Here is a 23884-nt window from a genome sequence, read left to right on the forward strand (position 1 = left end):
AGATATACATGTAGCCACAATAGTGTGTGTGCGCAGATATACAGTAACTTGTGTGTGGGAGTGTCTCTCTGCTAGCAAGATCTTACGGCAGGCATGAAATTAAAACCTTCTGTGGAACGCACTCATGATTGAACTGGAATTAAAACAAAAGACATGAGCACAGGGCGCTTAAACGAAGAAAAGAAAGAAAGGGAAAGACGGAGGAGAGGAGTATCCCAGGAGAGCAGAAGAGAGGAGAAAGTGAGTGATTGCCAGCGCCGCAGTCCGTCCGCCTCGCCTCACGTCTGCATTTCCTCTTATCAGAATATCAACCAGACCTTTCTCATTGCCGCCACTCCATCAGACGGCTAGCTTAAATGTGAAAGCAATTAGGGAAATTGGCCCAAGTCAAAGAATAATACGAGACACCTAAAAAAAATAGCGTCACTGATTAAGTATTGTCCCGAATGGCACCCTATTCCCTATGTAGTGCACTACTTTTGACTGGCTCTGGTCAAAAGTAGTGCACTATGTATGGAAAAAGGTGCCATTTAGGATGTAAACTCAGAATAGATGTCAATTGTTTACTCTTTTGTTCTTCCCTTTATTCACGTCCATCTATTTGCCACTCACTGTTACAGTGGGAGATGTGATGGTGTCCTATGTGGGGGCATAGATCTCCATCTCTCTTTTTAAAGTGCACTAATGACTTGTGAGGTCACAGAATTGGTGATGAGAGTTGTGCAAACGTGGATGTTAGTTCTGCATTAGCCTGCCTGGATGGCATTGCTATTGGGACAGTGACACTGTTTTCTTTTTTTTTTGCGTCTACGCCAACACAAATATCATAATGCTAATTATCTACGCCCCCAAATGCTAATCTCCCCTGTTATTGTAATGGTGAGAGGTTAGCATGTCTTGGGGGTAGGATATTTGTGCCCCTAACTTTCTCACTCATCATTATTCACAATTAATTCAGGATTCATGGTGGCATCCCCATTATCATGGTAGAATCCACATTAATATAGAAGTGTTTAGAAAATATTATATTCTTATTTACAATAAAAGTGATTCTAAAATGACACAATACATGATTTACAATACATTTCTATTGGGCACAAAATAATCTTAAACATAACGAAAACAAACAGCAAATGCATCCAACAAATGTGTAGTCACAAGCTTGATGTATGTAGTCATTGCGTGCTATGAATATCGGACCAAATACTTAACTTTTTACTACTTTAATACACATATAAGTGAATTTGCCAGAATACATTTGGTCCCCAAAAATGGGGGGACTATGTACAAAAAGGGTTGTAATTTCTAAACTGTTCACCCAATATGGATGAACATACACTCAAATTAAAGCTGACAGTCTGTATTTTAACCTCATAGTTGTACTTTTGGAGCTCACTGTGTGTGTGGTAGTATTACAAGTTTGTTATCACATGCAAACTCCAAGGAATGCAGCCTTCTTTGCTCACCTCCTTTAACCCCCAAGTTTAAACAGCTGTTTTCCCCATTCAGCTAGAGTTGAATTCCGCAATAGCTTTGGGCAGCTTGCCTTGAATAGGAAGAAACTTTGTCTGGCCTCTGGCTTTCTCATTGACAGTCTCTGCTGTGATCTATGGGGCTGTGCAGTCTAGGCTAGGCTGTTCTCACTGGTCAGTCCCCCCCTTGTGGACCACAACTTTGACCTATTCTCACTGTGTGCATGCTGCACAATGCATGGTCATTTCCATAAGAAAAGAGGCATTGAGAATGAGTTGGGGCCAGAATCCTTTCTTGAATCTGAGAAGCAGAACAAGGGGAATAGTCGTCCTTCATCAATCAATTGTTAATTAGTCTGGAATTTAAATATGCTCCTTCTTGGTGGACTTCAAGATTTTGAGGAAGGTTATGTGATAGAATCAAGGGCCCTTGTAAAAATATGTATTCTTCTAGCATAAACTTCTAATTTGCAAACTAATCACATACTATGTTGATACATTACTGAAACTATTTAGCCTTTTATTCACAGAACTCAATGTGTTATTTTGCATTGCCATAAATATAAACGTATTGATGATGTACATGGCCTACAGAAATAACCTATATGGTAGTGATTACCACACATATGCAACTGAAGAGTGCCCAAGGTAGGCTGCAAATAAGACATGCACTATTTTATCAGCCTCTATCTGCCTGTCCATCATTTATTCTAATGAGAAAATCAGACTGCTATTGTCAAGGGTACGACGGGGCTGGATCATGCTGTGTTGTTAGTGGGAGATCACGTGGATTGGCTGCTTGGGCATGGGGGCCACTTCCTACATTATTTCTGCTCAGAGGAGAGAGCGAGCGGTTTTAGTTTGAACAAAATGGCTGCAAGAACGCTGTCAATGAGAGCTCACTGAACGCATTATGACTGTCCACTCCTACATTTGGATTTTTCGAGAATGTATTTTCTTGGATTCGTTTTTCAATTTGCATTCGTAGTAGCAAGGTCGTCGGTCAGATGTTGTTGCTAACCTGCTAGCTCCTCAGCTAGCGGCCTAAACACAAATAATTTCATTTTGCACTTTAACCCAAGTTTCCTAGCTAGCTAGCCATTTTCGTCGACAATTTACTGAAATCTGCCTATTTTCTTTCATTTGCAAATTACTCCTTACAACAGTCGATGACTAATGCCAACTAGCCAACGTTAACTCCGCTACTTTTTGAGTCGGAATTGTTTCTCTTGCTTTTTCGTTTTGTTGCTTTTGTTTCTATATCGTGATACTTACGTTTAGCATGTTTTTTTTGTTTCGAAAATTTTACTTTTAGTGCATCGTTGCGCTAAAATACAAATTTCTTACTGTGTGTATTTCAAGTATCGATCTCGGTATTTTTGTTATTAAGCTGCTCAAACAGTTATCCAGTCAGTCAGTAAGCCCCTGCAGCAAGAGAGCTGCACTTGGCTAATGCTAGCTAGCTGGATAACTGCGAAGACTGAATTCCTGATTTGTAATTTACGGGTATTTTTCGGAAAAGGCACAGCAGAATGCTTTTCTGCATCGTTCTCTTTCATGCACCAACTCTGTATTGAAAGCTGCCAAAGCTCAACGTGTTATTACGCAAGGTAAGGAATACTTTATTGATATCCAAAACCACAGCTTGTTTGACAAGCCGCCACATACATTGCGTTCTATTATTATGTGACTCGAGCACTAACACTACCGTTAGTGTTTTTCTACTGTTCCAGTTTTCATAGTTACGTTGCTTTTATTTACTAGCTTGTATTAGCTGATGATTTATAGCAATACATTATGGGAAAGGGTAACGTCAGCTATGTTAGATGGCAAGTTAAATTCCTACCACCATGACATTACACTGAGCCGAGTCAGTATTTATTTTTGCTTTACAGTCAACGAGCCAATGTCAATGATAGTAGCTAGGCTGATAAGACTTGATGCCAACAAGCTGAAGTTATAAATATAACTACAAGGGTAACGCGCATTGCTGATCATCATAGTTTCACGGTTATAAAGAATTTGATGAGAAATCGTTAGTAACGTTAGCTGTTATTGACAGGGGTTGCCTCCTCTAAAATACAAACCATGATTTAGCCATGGGTTTGGATGTAAATGCACGAGGGTTTTGTGTTCAGAATCGCAAACCAGGAACACCAGAGGCAGATTATATCATAATCTAATTAGTGGTCGGTTTAGCGCGGGTTGAAATGACACTGGAATTGACTGGCTCTCATGATTCTAGCGAATACATGTGTGTTGTAGGAACAGAGCAGCTTTTCTTGAAGTGGGAATACTTTCCATGTCATAAGTCAGTTGATTGTGTCATATTGATCTTGAAATGTAGGCTAAAGGCAGACCACACACACCATAACATTTGAGACCATTCATTGTTATTCCTCTGATTACATTCCATCAAATTGCTACAATAATGTGGACTGCACTGGGCAGTGTTTGTTTATTTGTTAGACATCACTACCCCCTTTTCATACAGTAGAGGAAGGTATGAGTTGTGATTGAACTGTCGCTTTCCCCATGCTATCCGTATGCATCCTCCCATACCAAAGTGGTGGAGTAGATCCTGTAGTCCCCACCCCCCCATCTTATCTCAATCGTCAGACACCAGTGGGGCAATAATGAAATGCATAGCGAGCAGTGAGAAAGACCGGGAGTGGGGGAACATGGTGGGTATATAGTATGCTTAACGTACTTACCGGGAGGAGTGTGACCATTAATGTCAAGCTGAAGGCTCTGGCTGCCAGTTGGTTAATGCGCTGCAGTTCTTAATCAGTTCGTAAAGGTCCCTCCCCTCTCCCTCCACCCTGCAACGCCTCAGCCCAGCTGACAGCCCCTGAACCCTCCACCCCAGCAACCTTCCTCTCCCCCAGGGTCAGGGGGACGGGCACCCCCCTCCTTCGCCAACCCTGTTCAACCCCCCCTGGTGGGGGCATACAAGGGGGAGGGGATGGGAAAATTGTAAATACGTTTTAGGGGTCTGTATGTACTCAGTGGAAGTGAAAAGGGGGTGGGGAGAAAGCCAGTCGCTGGTGAAGGGGAGTTATGTCGGTTGCCATACTGTTTGGTGGCTTAAGGTTTCTGCATGCTTTGGTTCAGCTGGCTGAACGAGTTTGCTCGCATACTCCCTTAAAAGACCTTCTCTTGAAAAATGAGAAAAGGCTACAATAGTACTCTTTGTCCATTTGGAGATGCCTTAACCAGTATACAATTCCTTAAAATACTCAAATTAATCTAGGATAACTCAACACTTAGTCACTTTAATTTGACATCTAAGATGTTTGGTGCAGTATTTCTCAAGTGTTTTTTGAACATTGTTTATGGACAACAGACACTTATTTGAAGTATCCCTACTGTTGACCAATGGCCGGCGATGGGGCGTAGACTTCGGCTCTGCGAACAGCTGGGAAAAACCCTCGCCGAAGACCAAAAATAAAAAAAGTCATAATATATGCATAAACTGTTTGGGATTGGAGACATGTGGACACATTACCCTCTCCAGACAACAGCAGGTGATGGGGCAATGGGGATGGAAGGGGCAGTGTAGGGACTGACTTGGCATGTTGTATTAACATGATGAGGATGTTGGCTACTTATGACATTCCTGTAACCTACAGGTATTGTTTTGCCTTCCGTTACAATTTGTATTTATTTTTTAATGAAAAAAAGCATTCTTTATTAAAATATTTGACTTGACAGTTTTGATAGATGTTGTAAAACAATGTAGAGCTGTGCTTAGGGAATGAAATATGCATGGAACTGGAGAGGGAGCTGTTTCATTCCCGGACTGATTACGACACGTTTGTTTTGATTAGAGTCTTGTAAAGGAGCCGAGGGATGGCTGCCTAGCAACACTACACCAAAACCCTTCCTTATCTCCTGTTCAGAAGGATCATTTGTTTGAAATTAGAGTGAAGGCTGCCTGAGGCGGATGTAAGAACACAAGCCGTTTTGGATTATCTCCATCGATGTCCTCAACAGCCTTGCAGACAAAACATCATGAGCAGAGTAGGCAAACCCACAGGGTGTTATTTGCCTCAGTCTATCCATCCACATCCCACACTGATCTCAGTCTCGCCCAGGCTGCCGCGCACCGCCGCAATACTAAGCCTGGCGATTACAAGCTTTTAAAACCAAAAAAACAACTCAGTCCTGATGGATGACATGCTCTCTCTGTGTGCCAATGGGCCGTCATGGCTAAGGCTGGTCAGGGCCTGGCGGTAGAGGGGCATCAACAGTGAAATCAACTTAATTCAATGAGGCCTTCTGCCAAACCCATTATCCTATAGCAGTATGGTGTTCTTTATAAATCCTGGGGTAAAGCTTGGGCCAAACAGCTGTTGTCTGACGGATGTAATGTAATCAAAATTGGAATGAATTGAAGATCTTTCAATGGGGTGGACGGTGGCGGCTAGTTTTTAGTTATTTTTCTGCCAGCACTTGTCAGTTCCTACTAAGGCAGTCTTCCTTGAAAGTAAACTAAATCAATATGTCATTACTTCAAGGGGAGTCGGCCTCTCGTGTGTGTGAGGCCAGGAGAGGTTGAAAGTGGGAAATGGAAATATCCTCCCCCAAGGGCCCCAGTGCCATAACCGTTGCTTATGTGGACGGTGTGGGTGAAGTCGATCGGCCAGGACCCATAATGTAGTAGGTTGTAACTAACGATGGTGCAGCCTGCCTGCGCACGTCCGGTCCGTGTTAGAGGGGAGGGCCTGACAGGGGTGGGGGTCAGGAGGGGGAGTCCAGGCAGGAACTGTCTGGCAGCAATCTAGGGGAATGTCCAGTCGGTGTCGAGGTGGGGGCCTCCCTCTCCCGCCTCCCCGTTATGTTGGCTAATTGGAGAGACGTGAGGAGAGGCATCAACACATGTCGAGGACAGTGAGAAGCTGGACTTACCGTACTGTTTGTGTCAGAATATTAAACAATGTAATGACAACTTACTCTTAAAAATTCTCTGGGATAGCCAAGCTTGTTTTGCAGTTATGTGGATAACTAAGTTATATTAGGCTACATGCTGTGGGATAAGTCACATGTGTGCTAAGGCTTTTCCAGGTCAGGTTTAGGCTTTGTTTATTTTGAACATACCTGCCAACATCTCCGCTCACGTCTGAATAAAGGCTAAATGTAAAAAATAAATACAAATCAGCCCAGTGAAATGAATGGCATTCATAGTTGGCATAGTTTGACTGTGTAGTGTTGACAGTGCTTTAGCACACATGGCAATTGAGAACTTGTTTGTGCACTTCACTTTTGAATGGAAAAATATTTCAACATTTCAGGTTGGAGTCCATGTTTGCATTTAGCCTACATGCACGTTAGCTGTTTTTCTCCGAATCTTACAAGACTTCAGATTTCCATGAGTTGAACATGGCACTAAATGCCAAACATTTTTGTAATAAACTACTTATGGGGTAACTTCAGTACCGTGATAAGATGGCCTGCTTGTCCTATTGCACATTAGCTCAATTTCTCATCCAGCTTGTCAGCCATTTCATGAAGGCATTAGTAAGTTGCCCCCCCCCTGTCTCTCTCCTCGCAGCATCTTTCAAACATATCAGATCTGAGCTATATTATTTTTCCTCTTTCTCAAACTGTTGTGCGTTCTGCTTTTTTTCTTTTGACAGATCCTGTCTCTCTCTGCTGTTGTTGGCAGCAGTGAAAGGCAGTCAGTCAATGTCAGAGCAACCTTGAGGGAATGCAGTCAACTGGCTCCATTCAGGAGACCAACTGTTTGCCTTTTTCTTCTGTCGGTTTCATTTTGTTGAGTCCTCGACGCTTTGATAGTTTTGTTAAGACTATAGTAGTACTGGAACAAGGCAGTCCAATGCCTAAATAGTAGATACTGGAGTCTTCGCTTGGCGCCTTGCAGCTCTTCCTGGACTCCCATTCGTCCTGGTCCTGATAAACTTCTTGCTCTGTGTCGTTATCTTGATGAAGTAATAAAAACAACCTCATAACATTAGCAAAAGCTGAGTTTGTAAAGGTTGCTCCAGCACTATTGTCAACCAGCCAATGTTACACTCTATCTTGAATTGAAGTAACATCGGCTTGCATTTCAGGTTGGAGTCCATTAGAGGTCGATCGATTATGATTTTTCAACGCCGATACTGATTATTTATTGGCTTAATCGGACGATTTTAAATAAAAGTAATAATGACAATTCCAACAATACTGAATGAACACTTTTATTTTAACTTAATTTGGTTTAAATAATGCAAAAACAAAGTTTTGGGGAAGAAAGTAAAAGTGCAATATGTGCTATGTAAGAAAGCTAACGTTTCAGTTCCTTGCTCAGAACATGAGAACATATGAAAGCTGGTGGTAACTTTTAACATGAGTCTTCAATATTCCCAGGTAAGAAGTTTTAGGTTGTAGTTATTATAGGAATTATATGACTCTTTCCCTCTATACCATTTGTATTTCATTAACCTTTGACTATTGGATGTTTTTATAGGCACTTTAGTATTGCCAGTGTAACAGTATAGCTTCCGTCCCTCTCCTCGCTCCTCCCTGGGCTCGAACCAGCAACACAACGACAACAGCCACCATCGAATCAGCGTTAGCCATGCAGAGCAAGGGGAACAACTACTAGAAGGCCCAGAGTGAGTGATGTTTGAAACGCTATTAGCGCGCGCTAACTAGCTAGCCATTTCACTTCGGTTACACCAGCCTCATCTCGGGAGTTGATAGGCTTGAAGTCATAAACAACGCAATGCTTGACGCACAACAATGCTGTTTGAATGAATGTTTACGCGCCTGCTTCTGCCTACCACCGCTCAGTCAGATTATATGCAACGCAAGACACACTAGATAATATCTAGTAATATCATCAACCATGTGTAGTTAACTAGTGATTATGATTGTTTTTTATAAGATAAGTTTAATGCTAGCTAGCAACTTACCTTGGCTTACTGCATTCGCGTAACAGGCTCCTTGTCTCCTTGTGGAGTGCAACGAGAGAGAGGCAGGTCGTTATTGCTTTGGACTAGTTAACTGTAAGGTTGCAAGATTGGATCCCCCGAGCTGACAAGGTGAAAATCTGTCGTTCTGCCCCAGAACAAGGCAGTTATCCCACCGTTCCTAGGCCGTCATTGAAAATAAGAATGTGTTCTTAACTTCTTGGATATAGGGGGCGCTATTTTAATTTTTGGATGAAAAACGTTCCCGTTTTTTCCCGTAAAAAAACGTTTTAAACAAGATATTTTGCATACAATTGACAGCTTTGGAAAGAAAACACTCTGACGTTTCCAAAACTGCAAAGATATTGTGTGTGAGTGCCACAGAACTGATGTTACAGAAAAAACCCAGATAAAAATCCAATCAGGAAGTGCCGCATTTTTTGAAACCGCCTCATGGCAATGACTCCTTATATGGCTGTGAAGGAGCTAGGAGTCAGCTTACGTTTTCCACGTTTTCCCCAAGGTGTCTGCAGCATTGTGACGTATTTGTAGGCATATCATTGGAAGATTGACCATAAGAGACTACATCTACCAGGTGGTCGCTTGGTGTCCTCCCTCGCAATTATTGCGTAATCTCCAGCTGCAGTATTTTTCAGTTTTCTTCATATGAGAAGGCAACTACCACCACTGATGGATTATCGAATAGATATGTGAAAAACACCTTGAGGATTGATTCTAAACAACGCTTGCCATGTTTCTGTCGATATTATGGAGCTAATTTGGGAAAAAAATGTTTTTCTTAGCCAAACGTGATGAACAAAACGGAGCTATTTCGTCTACACAAATAATCTTTTGGGAAAAAATGAACATTTGCTATCTAACTAAGAGTCTCGTCATTGAAAACATCTCCTTCACCCAAATCCAGATAGCTGATGTTCTGAAAGAGCTGCAAAATCTGGATCCCTACAAATCAGATGGACTAGATAGTCTGGACCCTCTCTTCCGAAAATGATCCACTGCCATTGTTGCAACCCCTATTTACTAGTCTGTTCAACCTCTTTCTTATCGCCCGAGATTCCTGAAGATTGGAAAGTGGACGTGGTCATCCCACTCTTGGGGCGGCAGGGTAGCCTAGTGGTTAGAGCGTTGGACTAGTAACTGGAAGGTTGCAAGTTCAAACCCCCGAGCTGACAAGGTACAAATCTGTCATTCTGCCCCTGAACAGGCACTAGGCCGTCATTGAAAATAAGAATTTGTTCTTAACTGACTTGCCTAGTTAAATAAAGGTTAATTTTTGTAATTTTTTTTAACTCTTCAAAGGGGGAGACACTCTAGACCCAAACTGTTACAGACCTCTACATCTATCCTGCCCTGCCTTTCTGAAGTCTTTGAAAGCCAAGTGAACAAACAGAACAAACAAATACCACCGTACCTTCTCTGCTATGCAATCTGGTTTCCGAGCTGGTCACAGGTACACCTCAGCCAATGAAATTGCAGGGCGCCAAATACAAATCAACAGAAATCTCATAAATCTAATTTCTCAAACATTTTAAAGGCACCATTTTAAAGACAAAATTATCGTAGATCCAGCCACAGTGTCTGATTTCAAAAAGGCTTACAGCGAAAGCTCCACAAACGTGTGTTAGGTCACCACCAACTCACAGAAAAACCCAGCCATTTTTCCAGCCAAAGAGAGGAGTCACAAAAAGCACAAATAGAGAGAGAATTCATCAATAACCTTTGATGATCTTCATCAGATGACACTCATAGGACTTCATGTTACACAATACATGTATGTTTTGTTTGGTAAGTTCATATTTATGTTCAAAAATCTTATTTTACATTGGCGTGTTAGATTCGGTAGTTACATGCAGTGATATTGCAGAAAGCCACATGAATTCACAGAAATACTCATAATAAATGTTGATGAAAATACAGCTATTATACATGAAACTTTAGATACACTTCTCCTTAATGCAACCGCTGTGTCAGATTTCAAAAAACCTTTCTGGAAAAAGCATAATCTGAGAACGGCGCTCAGAGCCCAAACCAGCCGGAGAAATATCCGCCATGTTGGGTAATCAACATAATTCATAAATAGTAGCATAAATATTCACTTACCTTTTGATCTTCATCAGAATGCACTCCAGGAATCGCAGTTCCACAATAAATGGTTGTTTTGTTCGGTAATGTCCATTTATGTCCAATAGCTTCTTTTGTTAGGGTGTTTGATAAACAATCCAGAAGTGCGATCTGGTCCATTCGGACGAAACGTTCAAAAAGTTATATTACAGGTCGAAGAAACTTGTCAAACTTAGTATAGAATCAATCTTTAGGATGTTTTTATCATAAAAGTTAAATAATATTCCAACCGGAGAATTCCATTGTCTGTGGAAATGCACTGGAACGAGAGCAAACTCAAGTAAAAGCGCGTGACTGAGAACGAGGCTGTAGGCAGACCACTGACCTAAAGAGCTCCCATCCGGTCCCACATCACAGTAGAAGCCTGAAACAACGTTCTAAAGACGGTTGACATCTAGTGGAAGCCTTAGGAAGTGAAAAATAACCCATATCCCACTGTGTATTCGATAGGGGTGAGTTCAAAAACTACAAACCTCAGATTTCCCACTTCCTGTTTGGATTTTTTCTCAGGTTTTTGCCTGCCATATGAGTTCTGTTATACTCAAAGACTAATAATGATATGCATATATTAGCATCTGGGACCGAGTAGAAGGCAGTTCACTCTGGGCACGCTATTCATCCAAAAGTAAAAATGCTGCCCCCTATCCCAAACAAGTTAAGCATCTCCAATCCAAAGTTAAATCTAGAATCGGCTTCCTATTTCACAACAAAGCCTCCTTCACTCATGCTGCCAAACATACCCTCGTGAAACTGACTATCCTACCAATCCTTGACTTCTGCGATGTCATTTACAAAATAGCCTCAAACTCTACTCAGACTGCATCCAATCTATCACAGTGCCATCCGTTTTGTCACCAAAGCCCCATATACTACCCACCACTGCGACCTGTATGCTCTCATTGGCTGGTCCTCGCTACATATTTGTCGCCAAACACACTGGTTCCAGGTCATCTATAAGTCTTTGCTAGGTAAAGCTCCGCCATATCTTAGCTCAATGGTCACCATAGCAACACCCACTCGTAACACGCGCTCTAGCAAGTATATTTCACTGGTCATCCCTAAAGCCAACACCCCCTTTTGCTGCCTTCCAGTTCCTTCCAAACGTCAGCTGTCAGAGCAGCTTACAGAGCCCATCTGTAAATAGCCCATCCAACCTCATCCCCATATTTGTTTTGTTTTTCTGCTCTTTTGCACACCAGTATTTCTACTTGCACATCCTCATCTGCACATATCAATCACTCCAGTGTAAATTGCTAAATTGAAATTACTTTACCACTATTGGCCTATTTATTTATTGCCTAACCTCCTTACTTCATTTGCTCACACTGTATACAGATTTTCCATTGTGTTATTGACTGTACGTTTGTTTATTCCATGTGTAACTCTGTTGCTTTTGCCGCACTGCTTTGCTTTATCTTGGCCAGGTCGCAGTTGTAAATGAGAACTTGTTCTCAGCTGGCCTACCTGGTTAAATAAAGGTGAAATAAAAAAGAAAAAGTAGAATGACTCTCACAAATAAACCCACTTTTCTCTCACCTCTCCAGTGGCCTATGTGGCTTGTCAACCCAGCTAAAGTACAGGTTATCAGAGTACAGTGCTCTACTAAGAGCTTTTCTCAATTACCGTTATGGTCATGTAACTCTTCTCAGCCTAAGAAAAAAGTACTAGGGTACTTTTCCTTATTGTCAGGGTCACAGTCCACAATCCACATTTCTCTGGCAGCTTAGGCTGCTTTTACAGGCAGCCCAATTCGGATCTTTTTTTTTCTCTCCTTTTGACCAATCGGATCAGCTCTGAAAAAGATCTGATGTGAAAAGACTAATTAGTGGGGAAAAAATATCAGAATTGGGCTGCCTGTCTAAACGCAGCCATTGACAGCCTTGTCCTTCAGGCTCCCGAGTGGCGCAGAGGTCTAAGGCAGTGCTCGAGGCGTCACTACATACCCTGGTTCGATCCCATGATTGGCCCAGCGTCGTTCGGGTTAGGGGAGGGTTTGGCTGGGGTAGGCTGTCACTGTAAATAAGAATTTATTCTTAACTGACTTGTCTTGTTAAATAAATCAAAGTATAGAAACTGACAGACTCTCCGTGCTGTCTCTATACACTGCAATATGCTCAATAGTCTATAGCCTTTGGCACAACAGAAGCTTTTTATCAACTTGAAGTTTGATTTCTTTACCTAATGAACTGCCAGAACAAAAGTTCCCTGTTGATTTGGTAAGGAAACAGCTATGGACAACATTGACTTCTAATCATTTCTAAAAGAGAACTTCAAAGGAGTTTTATTCTTAGCTTTCGTTGGGCTCTCGCCGCCAGCAACCAAGAGTATGAAAACCGGCCCCCTCTTTTCCATTCATTGAGTCAGCCCAGCAGCATAGTTGAGATAGCTGTTGTTCCCACTCATAAGGGCAGGCGGCATATTTCCACATGCTCATCTCCACCTGGCTTTAAAGCAGCAGGGCACTGGTGACTGGAATGAGCAGAGTGCTCCAAAACTGAGATTGACACACTGTTTTTATTACTTCAGTTGGGGAATTTACAGGCTTGTTTTCCCGTCCATCAGCATTAAAGCGGCAATGAGCAATTGAAACAATAACAAAGCCAACTCCCCACCCCTGTTTCGGTAAAAAGCTGAGGAATGAGGCTGGAGAAATGTAACCTCCCTCAAATTCATAGACCGGGCTATGGATGCAAGTACTGACCATCCATGACTTAAAAATGTATATTTCTGTGCATGTTTTGAGGCTAAATAGTGTTTACATTTACTTTGTTTACAAATCATTCATTTATAATCCAAAAATGTATGTATTAACTACTGACTGATCCTTTAAAACTGAACTAGACTAAGGCTGTTGCCAGAGTTGGCCAAAAGCAGTGCACTTTATAAGGAAAAGGGTACCATTTTGGACACAGCCTAAGATTACACTAGTCTCCTCAGTCTTTAATGGTGGCTGTGGGATTACTACTCTCCAGCCAGGTTGTTGGTAGCTGTCCTAGATAATGGCCGTGTGAAAGGGCTCTGGAGAGCTGCGGCTTTCCTAATGCCTGGCTGCAGGAAAGCAAAAGGAAGGGGGATGGAGACTGGTGGCTTCACCCCCTCTCTTCCCTTCCTCATCCTCCATGGCTTTGCTCCATCGTTCGTTCGTACAATGGCAGTGTTAGCCGGAAGGGCTCCAGAACACACAGCAGCACTGTTTGCCTTGCGGCCATCATGGCAACCTTGTCTCTGTGTCAGGGACGTCTAGTTCTGCTCTGCACACTGCCCTACAGCCTGAGCCTGACTGTCTCTCTCTCTTCCTCTCTCCCCCTGCTATAGCCCCCTCTTCTCCTCTGGCTTTCCTCGCTTGCTCACCCAAGGTGCATGGATATTATTAAGCTTCTCTTTTCTCCATATCTATCTCTCTCTCGCCTTCCTCTATCCTGCTGCGTTTTGTGTTTTTTCCTCTGCTCCCCAGTGAGCTTTCTCTCTTCTCTCTCCCTTCACAGATGCTCTCCCCCCTCTCTCATCTCTTCTTGCCCTATCTCCCTCTCCCGACGGCTGTCGTTCTTAATTGGTGTTGCTCTGCCTCTCTTTTCATCCTCCGATTTTCCTCTCTTCCTCCCCGGTGTGAGCAGCAGCTTCAGCATCTCTCTGTGAACACATCTCAGACTCCCTGTGCCGCTGTACGTCTCTCACACACACACACCAGTTAGTCCCTCTTAACAAGCGCTGCTATTTTTGTGTAGCAGGATCCTCACAGACCATAAGTCTTTCCTCCCTGTTATGCTTTCTGTCTGCTTTGATTCTGGTCATGCAGAGTTTATACACAGCTCACAGATGGAAGGAAACCTTTGCAATGTAATGCCTTTGAATGCTCAACTCGACTATTTTTATTCATAAACAATTGTTAGAAGTGTGCTATAAAGTGGCTAAGCAAATCAATCTATATATATATATATATATATATATATATATATATACATACATACATACATACATACATACATACATACATACATACATACATACATACATACATACATACATACATACATACATACATACATACATACATACATACATACATACATACATACATACATACATACATACATATACACACACACACACACACACACACACACACACACACACACACACAACGGGTGTGTAAACATGGGGAAAGGCGATATAAACTCAGCAAAAGAACAAACATCCTCTCACTGTTAACTGCGTTTATTTTCAGCAAGCATAACATGTGTAAATATTTGTATGAACATCAGATTCAACAACTGAGACGTTGTTACACGTGGTCTGCCACTGCGAGGACAATCAGCTGTCCATCCTGTCTGCCTGTAGCGCTGTCTTAGGCGTCTCACAGTAACGACATTGCAATTCATTGCCCTGGCCACACCTGCAGTCCTCATGCCTCAGTGCAGCATGCCTAAGGCATGTTCACACAGATTAGCAGGGACCCTGGGCATCTTTCTTTTGTGTTTTTCAGAGTCAGTAGAAAGGCCTCTTTAGTGTCCTAAGATTTCATAACTGTGACCTTAGTTGCCTACCATCTGTAAGCTGTTAGTGTCTTAACGACCGTTCCACAGGTGCATGTTCATTAATTATTTATGGTTCATTGAACAAGCATGGGAAACAGTGTTTAAACCCTTTACAATGAAGATATATGAATTTTTTTTTTTTTTTGCGAATTATCTTTGAAAGACCGGGTCCTGAAAAGGGCGTTTCTTTTTTTGCTGAGTTTACATGTATCTAGGCTATAGGTCTTCCACAGTATCTAACACAAGCATATGACACTGTATAGGCCTACTAGACTGGAGTGCCAACCAGGTTCAGAGAGCACTGCTTCCTTCACTTGAGTATGTCAGCTAGTCTCTCTGTGTGGAGTGCCTCTGCCAGGCAGGTGTAACTTGATCCACAGCCAACCCAGAGTGTCAGCCTGACTCTGGGGGTGACGGTGTCAGCAGCTCAGTGGAGACGGGCAGGGACACAAGGGCACAGTCACACTGCTCTTGTCATTTCCCCTAAACTGGTGCCCTCTCTCTGTCTGTATCACTATCTTGCTTGCTTCCTGTCTCTTTCTCTCTCGTTCTGTCATGGGACAACTATGCTATTTGGTGACCTTTACTGTACATTTCTCTCTTTCTCTCTTTTCATTCTCTCATCCCCTTTTGCTTTTCTCCTTTTCTTCTTCCTCTCACCTGGTTTCCTTGAGGGTAATTAGAAGTGAGAAGCAGAGCACAATGCTCACCACCACCCCTTGCGAGTCTGTGCTCTCTGGTGGGAACTCCTGTGTGGAGGAACACCTGTTCCTCCTGTGAGGAGGAACTCCTGGAGCAGACAGAGCGGTTGCTTCAGTGTGGTAGCTGGATGCAGTACGGTCTCTGTCTTAGTCGGCACAATTATGCTGCTTTTTTGGCTATTTTCGGATTAGGCCCAGCTGCTAGTTAAGTCTTCAAATTGTACTGTGCTTTCTAGGATTTAGCTTGAATGGCAACTACTTTGGGTTTAGTGTGAGACAGTTACAACACTAAGACTCTGTTGGGACAGAGCACTGGCACTGTGCTGTCATGTTAAATCTCTGGTTCCGACCAGATGATTATAACATTGACTTGAATGGGGATGCCTGTTATAATTGAATCTATTTCTATAAAGGGCAGCAGGGCACATTCAGCACAATAACAATAAATGATTTTCCAAGGGAGATAAACGAACGTCGTAAGACTATCCGGTACGAAGGCAACAAAGGGAGAAGGGTAAGCGTGCCTTTCTCATTGTGGACAAACTCTTTATAGATGGACAGCTATTCCGAGACTGCTCTCAATTACATGCTCGCTTACACATACGGACTTATACATACACACACACACACACACACACACACGATCTCGCTCTCTTCTCTCCCTCTTTTCTCTCCCTCTCTAGTGTCAAACTGTTTAATAATTTAATGTGTTTATTGTTTGTCTTTTTTATACATTTGTCTACAAGTTTATATAAGTTTACAACAGGCAAGGGGAAGATATCAAAATAGGGGCATTGGGGAATAACATATTGTACGGAATAATTTGTACTGTAGTGAAGCCGTCTAGAGTAATGCAAGGTCTTTTTCATGATCATGTGAAACGTCAATTGCTATGGAAATGCTGTGATGTGTTTTTCAATGATGTTAAAGGTAATTATGATGTAATTATGACGTAATACAATATGGATTACAATTATGACTGTTAAGGCTATACGCACTACATGTTACACACACAGACACTCAACCATGCAATTGGTGGAGTTATTTTTTTACTTGGACATCACACATTATTACTCTTATACAGACATTGTACACACTCTCACTAAATCACATCCAATATCATACACATCAACCTACTCAGATTTACTACACACATAATATCTTGTAATATATATTGTAACAAACATAATAGTTATGGTAAGGGGTGAAATAAGTAAAGCCAGTTATAATTGTAAGGGGTTAGCAGATTATAAAAAAAGAAGATCAGTCTTTACATGGCTAAAAGAAAAGGAATATAACATATACTGTTAACAGGAAACTCACTTTACATCCTTAGATGAAGTTGTGTGGAAAAAGGAATGGGGTGGTGAAATAATTTTGTCATGGACAAAGGAACTCAAAAGGTGTGGTGATATTAACTAACAAAAATGTAGATCTGAATGTGCAAATAGTCAGGAATGATTCGCTCTCCTTCCGTGGCCTACAGCTGCTCTGAAATGCAATAAAACTAAATGCATGTTGTTCGCTGTTCGCACCTGCCCGCACGTCCAGCATCACTACTCTGGACGCTTCTGACTTAGAATATGTGGACAAATACAAATACCTAGGTGTCTGGTTAGACTTTAAACTCTCCTGCCAGACTCACATTAAGCATCTCCAATCCAAAATTAAATTTAGAATTGGCTTCCTATTTCGCAACAAAGCATCCTTTACTCATGCTGCCAAACATACCCTCGTAAAACTGACCATCCTACCGGTCCTCGACTTCGGCGATGTCATTTACAAAATAGCCTCCAACACTCAGCAAATTAGATGCAGTCTATCACAGTGCCATCCGTTTTGTCACCAAAGCCCCATATACTACCCAACACTTTGACCTGTATGGTCTCGTTGGCTGGCCCCCGCTTCATACTTGTCGCCAAACCCACTAGCTCCAGGTCATCTACAAGTCTCTGCTAGGTAAAGCCCTGCCTTATCTCAGCTCACTGGTCACCATAGCAGCACCCACCCGTAGCACTCGCTCCAGCAGGTATATCTCACTGGTCACCCCCAAGCCAATTCTTCCTTTGGCCGCCTCTCCTTACAGTTCTCTGCTGCCAATGACCAGAGCGAACTGCAAAACATCTCTGAAACTGGAGACTCTTCCCTCCCTCACTAGCTTTAAGCACCAGCTGTCAAAGCAGCTCACAGATTACTGCACCTGTACATAGCTCATCTGTAAATAGCCCATCCAATCTACCTCATCCCCATACTGTATTTATTTATTTATCTTGCTCCTTTGCACCCCAGTATCTCTACTTGCACATTCATCTTCTGCACACCCTACCATTCCAGTGTTTTAATTGCTATATTGTAATTACCTCGACCACCATGGCCCATTTATTGCTTTACCTCTCTTACCTACCTCATTTGCACATGCTGTTTATAGATTTTCTACTGTATTATTGACTGACACAGAGTTAGACAAGGAATAATCAAACTGCTTTGCTTTATCTTGGCCAGGTTGCAGTTGCAAATGAGAACTTGTTCTCAACTAGCCTACCTGGTTAAATAAAGGTGAAATAAAAATAAATACAAGAAAAAGGAAGGTGGATCCTTTTAAATATGAAAGTGGACAAAAAAGAGATTTGTCTCAATAATCTATATGGTCCAAATCAGGATGATCCATAATTTTTCGAAAATATTCAAATTTATTGAACTTACAGGCAACAAATGATCAAATCATTATGGTAGACTAGAACAGTGTTAAGTACCTCAATGGACCGTAAAGGCTCTCTCTTGCATCAAAGGTTAAAAAAGTTTTAATAGGAGACAGAATGCGATCGGATCATCATCTAATTGGCATTCACATAACTCTTGTAGATTTTCCACATGGATGGGGTTATTGTAAATTTAATCAGTTTACTGGAGGACAATTTTTAACTAAGACAATAGAATTTATAACTGAATTTTTCTAGTATAATATACGTTCAGCAAATCTCCTTATTGTTTGGGATATCTTTAAATGTACATTCAGGGGTCATTCAATTCAATATTCATCAATAATAAAAAAGCAGTTTCTGGCTAAAGAGACTACTAACAAGGGAAATCCATGAACTAATAGTACAGGTAGATAGCAATAAAAACTACTACAGAGATAACAAAATAAGTTAGAGGAAAAACAAAAATAACTTGAATTTATTCAAGAACGATCTAATGTAATCCATTACAAAAATAAAGCAAACTGGATGGAATATGGTGAAAAATGCACAAAATTCTTCCTGAATCTCCAATACAGGAACGCTAACAAAAATAATTTGTAGAAACTCATTATTGAAGACGGTGTCATCTATGATTCTCCAAATTATAATTTAAGAGGTAGCTAATTATTTTAGGCAGATGTTCTCTTTTCCGTCTCATCTCCCACTGAATGAAGATTACGGTAAGTAATTCTTTCCAAATAATATATAATTGGAAAATGTAACAAATGCACAGAAAGATCAGTGGGAAGGCCAATTTACAGAGGAATAACTTTTTGAGGCTATTAAATCCTTTCAGTCTGGATAATCCCCAGGGCTTGATGGCATACCGTATTTGATGGCATAGTATTTTTTTGATATACTAAAGCTCCATTGTTAGATTGTTTGAACTATTCCTATAGAAATGGTAGTCTGTCAGGTACTCAGCAGGAATTTCTGATTTCTCTATTAAAACAAGACCCAGATGGCAAATATAAAGACCCAGTCTATCTAATTAACTAAAGTCCCCTTACACTTCAATGTTGTGATGCAGAAATACTAGCGAAATGTGTAGCAGATATTTATAGCCGATTTTGAAAAGGCATTTGATAAATTAAGACTGGATTTTATTTATAAATGCCTGGATTTTTTTCAATGTTGGTAATGCTCTTATAAAATGGGGGAAAATAATGTATAGCAGCCCCAGGTGTAAAATAGTAAATAACGGCTACTTCTCAGAGTTTTGAATTGTCAGGAGGAGTTAAACAAGGGTGCTCGCTGTCACCATATCTATTTGTTATGGCCATCGAAATACTAGCTATTAAAATCAGATCCAATAACAACATTAGAGGATTAGAAATCCAAGGCTTAAAAACAAAGGTGTCCATGTATGCTGATGACTCAAGTTTTAAATTAAGTCCACAAGCTAGATCCCTGCAATGTCTCATTGAAGATCTAGATAACTTTTCTGTGCTCTCTGTATTAAAACCTAATTATGATAAGTGTACAAAATGATGTATTGGATCTTTAAAAAATACAGCTTTTACATTACATTACTCTGCAGTTTACCTATAAAATGGGCTGATAAAGTAGACATACTCTGTGTTCATATAACAAAATATACACTGCTCAAAAAAATAAAGGGAACACTTAAACAACACAATGTAACTCCCAAGTCAATCACACTTCTGTGAAATCAAACTGTCCACTTAGGAAGCAACACTGATTGACAATAAATGTCACATGTTGTTGTGCAAGTGGAATAGAAAACAGGTGGAAATTATAGGCAATTAGCAAGACACCCCCAATAAAGGTGATGTTTTGGTCACTTTTGAATTCTGGCAGTGCTTTCACTCTAGTGGTAGCATGAGACGGAGTCTTCAACCCACACAAGTGGCTCGGCTAGTGCAGCTCATCCAGGATGGCACATCAATAAGAGCCGTGGCAAGAAGGTTTGCTGTGTCTGTCAGCGTAGTGTCCATAGCATGGAGGCGCTACCAGGAGACAGGCCAGTACATCAGAAGACGTGGAGGAGGTCGTAGGAGGGCAACAACCCAGCAGCAGGACCGCTACCTCTGCCTTTGTGCAAGGAGGAGCAGGAGGAGAACTGCCAGAGCCCTGCAAAATGACCTCCAGCAGGCCACAAATGTGCATGTGTCTGCTCAAACGGTCAGAAACAGACTCCATGAGGGTGGTATGAGGGCCTGACGTCCACAGGTGGGGGTTGTGCTTACAGCCCAACACCGTGCAGGAAGTTTGGAACACCAAGATTGGCAAATTCGCCACTGGCGCCCTGTGCTCTTCACAAATGAAAGCAGGTTCACACTGAGCACATGTGACAGTCTGGAGACGCCGTGGAGAACGTTCTGCTGCCTGCAACATCCTCCATCACGACCGGTTTGGCGGTGGGTCAGTCATGGTGTGGGGTGGCATTTCTTTGGGGGGCCGCACAGCCCTCCATGTGCTCGCCAGAGGTAGCCTGACTGCCATTAGGTACCGAGATGAGATCCTCAGACCCCTTGTAAGACTATATGCTGGTGCGGTTGGCCCTGGGTTCCTCCTAATGCAAGACAATGCTAGACCTCATGTGGCTGGAGTGTGTCAGCAGTTCCTGCAAGAGGAAGGCATTGATGCTATGGACTGGCCTGCCCGTTCCCCAGACCTGAATCCAATTGAGCACATCTGGGACATCATGTCTCGCCCCATCCACCAATGCCACGTTGCACCACAGACTGTCCAGGAGCATGCCCAGGCGTTGTAGGGAGGTCATACAGGCACGTGGAGGCCACACACACTACTAAGCCTAATTTTGACATGTTTTAAGGACATTACATCAAAGTTGAATCAGCCTGTAGTGTGGTTTTCCACTTTTAATTTTGAGTGTGACTCCAAATCCAGACCTCCATGGGTTGATGAATTTGATTTCCATTGATAATTTGTGTGTGATTTTGCTGTCAGCACATTCAGCTATGTAAAGAAAAAAATATTTAATAAGAATATTTCATTCATTCAGATCTAGGATGTTATTTTAGCGTTCCCTTTATTTTTTTGAGCAGTGTATAAAACAACGCAAGATTCAAGACTTCATGCTTTTCAGCTAAAATTATTATATAGAATTCTTGCCACCAAGAATATTTGGGGCTTAAAATCATTGAAGCGCTGCAGATTTTGCTGTGAGGATACAGAATCAATAGACCATTTGATTTTGTTTTTCCCCCCAGGTAGCATGTTTCTGGTCTCAGGTTCAGGAATGGCTGAAAATGCATAGCATTGATCTAAAATTGACCCTAGAAATAGTACTTAGGAGTTCTTGAGTGACTGGGTCAGTCAATTTCTAATACTCTTAGTAAAAGTATTTATCTTCAACTCACAATCTGTGGATTCTATTAGATAGATTGAAATTGTACGTTAAACATCACAGCATAGTTGAAAGATATGTGTTGCGTAGAAACCCGACGTGGAGATAGATGGGATGGGCTGAGGGTTGGGATGTGGAGTTGGCGACGAGTGGAGTTGCTGTGTGGGGGAGAAAATGGCCAAAGATAAAAGTACTAATAAAACGTATGTTTGAATGACACTGAGGGTTAGTGTTTTTACAACTAATGCTGGTTTACTTGAGGCTGATGCCGTGCAGGTGTTTGTATACATGCATATACACACACTCTCATTCAAATAAACACATACAAGAACACACACATACATGTAATAGTGCCAGACATACACACACACATATACAGTTGGCATTGCTGTTATGATTTTAGTTGTTCTTGATGTCCTTTGTTTTAAAGCTATTTTTTTTGGGGGGGGGGGGGGTTACTGTTTTCTTTCTATTTTCTCTTTAGTTCATTCTCTTGGTTGTTGGTTCTTGGGGGTGGAGAATGGGGGGCTGTGGGAGGGGTCTCGAATGGTTGAGGGACAGCTATTGGGTAACTGTGGGGGCATCTTTGGGGGTTCGGGTTCACATTTTTGGCCTTGTTGGAGCGCTTTCAACGTTCCCTTGAGCAGGGCATTGACCCTGGATGCTTCTGTTTGTCGCTCTGAATGGCAGTCTGTTGGATGACTGGTATGGTGTAGTTGTGGAGTGACTTCACTGCACGTATATTGTATGTTTCGGATATTCAATAAAAACATTTTTTTTAAAACAAGAATAAATAAAAAAAATGCCTTTCAGTTAGTCTGCTGCGGTGCAGAAATGGATATCTGTAACATAATATTTTGGGAATTGCATACACACAGGTTAAATGTTTCATTTAACCTTGTATTTTGACAGGAAGTCATGCTGAGACCAAGGTCTCTTTTACGGATGAGCCCTGTAATTACCCAAAATATAGGCTACACATCAATACACAGGTTTCGATTTCAATGCTGCTCCTATGGATGAGTGGGGCAGCACGGCAGTGAACAGTGGCTTGTTAGGATCTTGGATACAGGAACACAGCTGGTTGTACTGTACAGCGTGGTGTGTTAGATCAAACTCTACTAGCCTGCTACCAAAATAGACCCTTTGTCGTCCTTCATCCGTTTCCTTAACCGTGTATTTTCTAGGAAGTGAGGTCCGTAAGTAAATACGAGTGGTGTACTATTATTGTCATAACCCTTCCCCCGCTTCCGTCTCCTCCGTCATAAGCTGGCCCACCAGATGGGCTGTATGGGAGATCCCATGTTAACAACAGCTAGGACGGCGGTAGGCTAGTAGTCACTAAGCAGTAGATGGACTGAGTCGGAGGGTCTCTTTTGGAAAATTCCAGCACTTAAAGGGTTCCACCGGATATTTTTATATCCTGATCCAATGTCCCCTTCCCCCTCCTTCCACCCCTTTCTATTCTGAGGGTGATTTCAACATTCAGAACAGTGCCAGTGAGCCCCCCTTGCTTTTTGGACAGGTGCCAAGGAATATCAGCAGGGAGGATGGTGGTGGGGAGAGATGCCAGTTAGACTGACCGGGCATTGTGATTGGTCGAGGGGGTAGTAGGGGGCGGGTGAAGTGGGAGTGGTAGCCTATGAGGTTGTTGGATTGTTAGTGCTGTGCAGGAGTGCTGGTCTGGTTAATAGGCAGGTCTGAGAGAGAAGACACTATTGAGCTCCTACTTATTACCAGGCAGAGATCAACCAGCCTTTCTGTCTGATTAGATACTAATGCACCACACACACACACACACACACACACACAGAGTCTGATAGTGCGTTGTACTGTCCTCCCTCAGTCATTACAGCTAGACAAGGCCTCTGTCAGTATTCGTTGCTGTTAAGCAGTACACTAGCTGTACTGTAGATTGACAGTTAATGCCTGCCTGCCAATTTCTTTCTCTCTCCCTCTTTCGCACTCTCTCCGTTCAATTTAAGGGGCTTTATTGACATGGGAAACACATGTTAACATTGCCAAAGAAAGTGAAATAGATAAAC

General features: G+C 42.0%; 1 protein-coding gene across 4 annotated transcripts in view; it reads left to right on the top strand.

The window, feature by feature from the left end:
- The first annotated feature begins 2237 nt into the window (after window positions 1-2237).
- The window catches only part of tnrc6c2 (trinucleotide repeat containing adaptor 6C2), an 80037-nt gene continuing 58390 nt past the window's right edge, over window positions 2238-23884 (top strand). For 2 of the 4 annotated variants that reach the window (XM_036949496.2, XM_036949497.2), the window contains exon 1: window positions 2238-3082. The gene's annotated coding sequence lies outside the window, so the exon portion shown is untranslated. The remainder of the gene's footprint in view (window positions 3083-23884) is intronic. The other 2 variants (XM_090204661.1, XM_090204662.1) reach the window with 1 other exon arrangement.

The sequence above is a fragment of the Oncorhynchus mykiss genome, chromosome 17 (genome assembly GCF_057628025.1).
Source record: "Oncorhynchus mykiss isolate SJ-2025 chromosome 17, ASM5762802v1, whole genome shotgun sequence".
Classification (NCBI taxonomy): domain Eukaryota; kingdom Metazoa; phylum Chordata; class Actinopteri; order Salmoniformes; family Salmonidae; genus Oncorhynchus; species Oncorhynchus mykiss.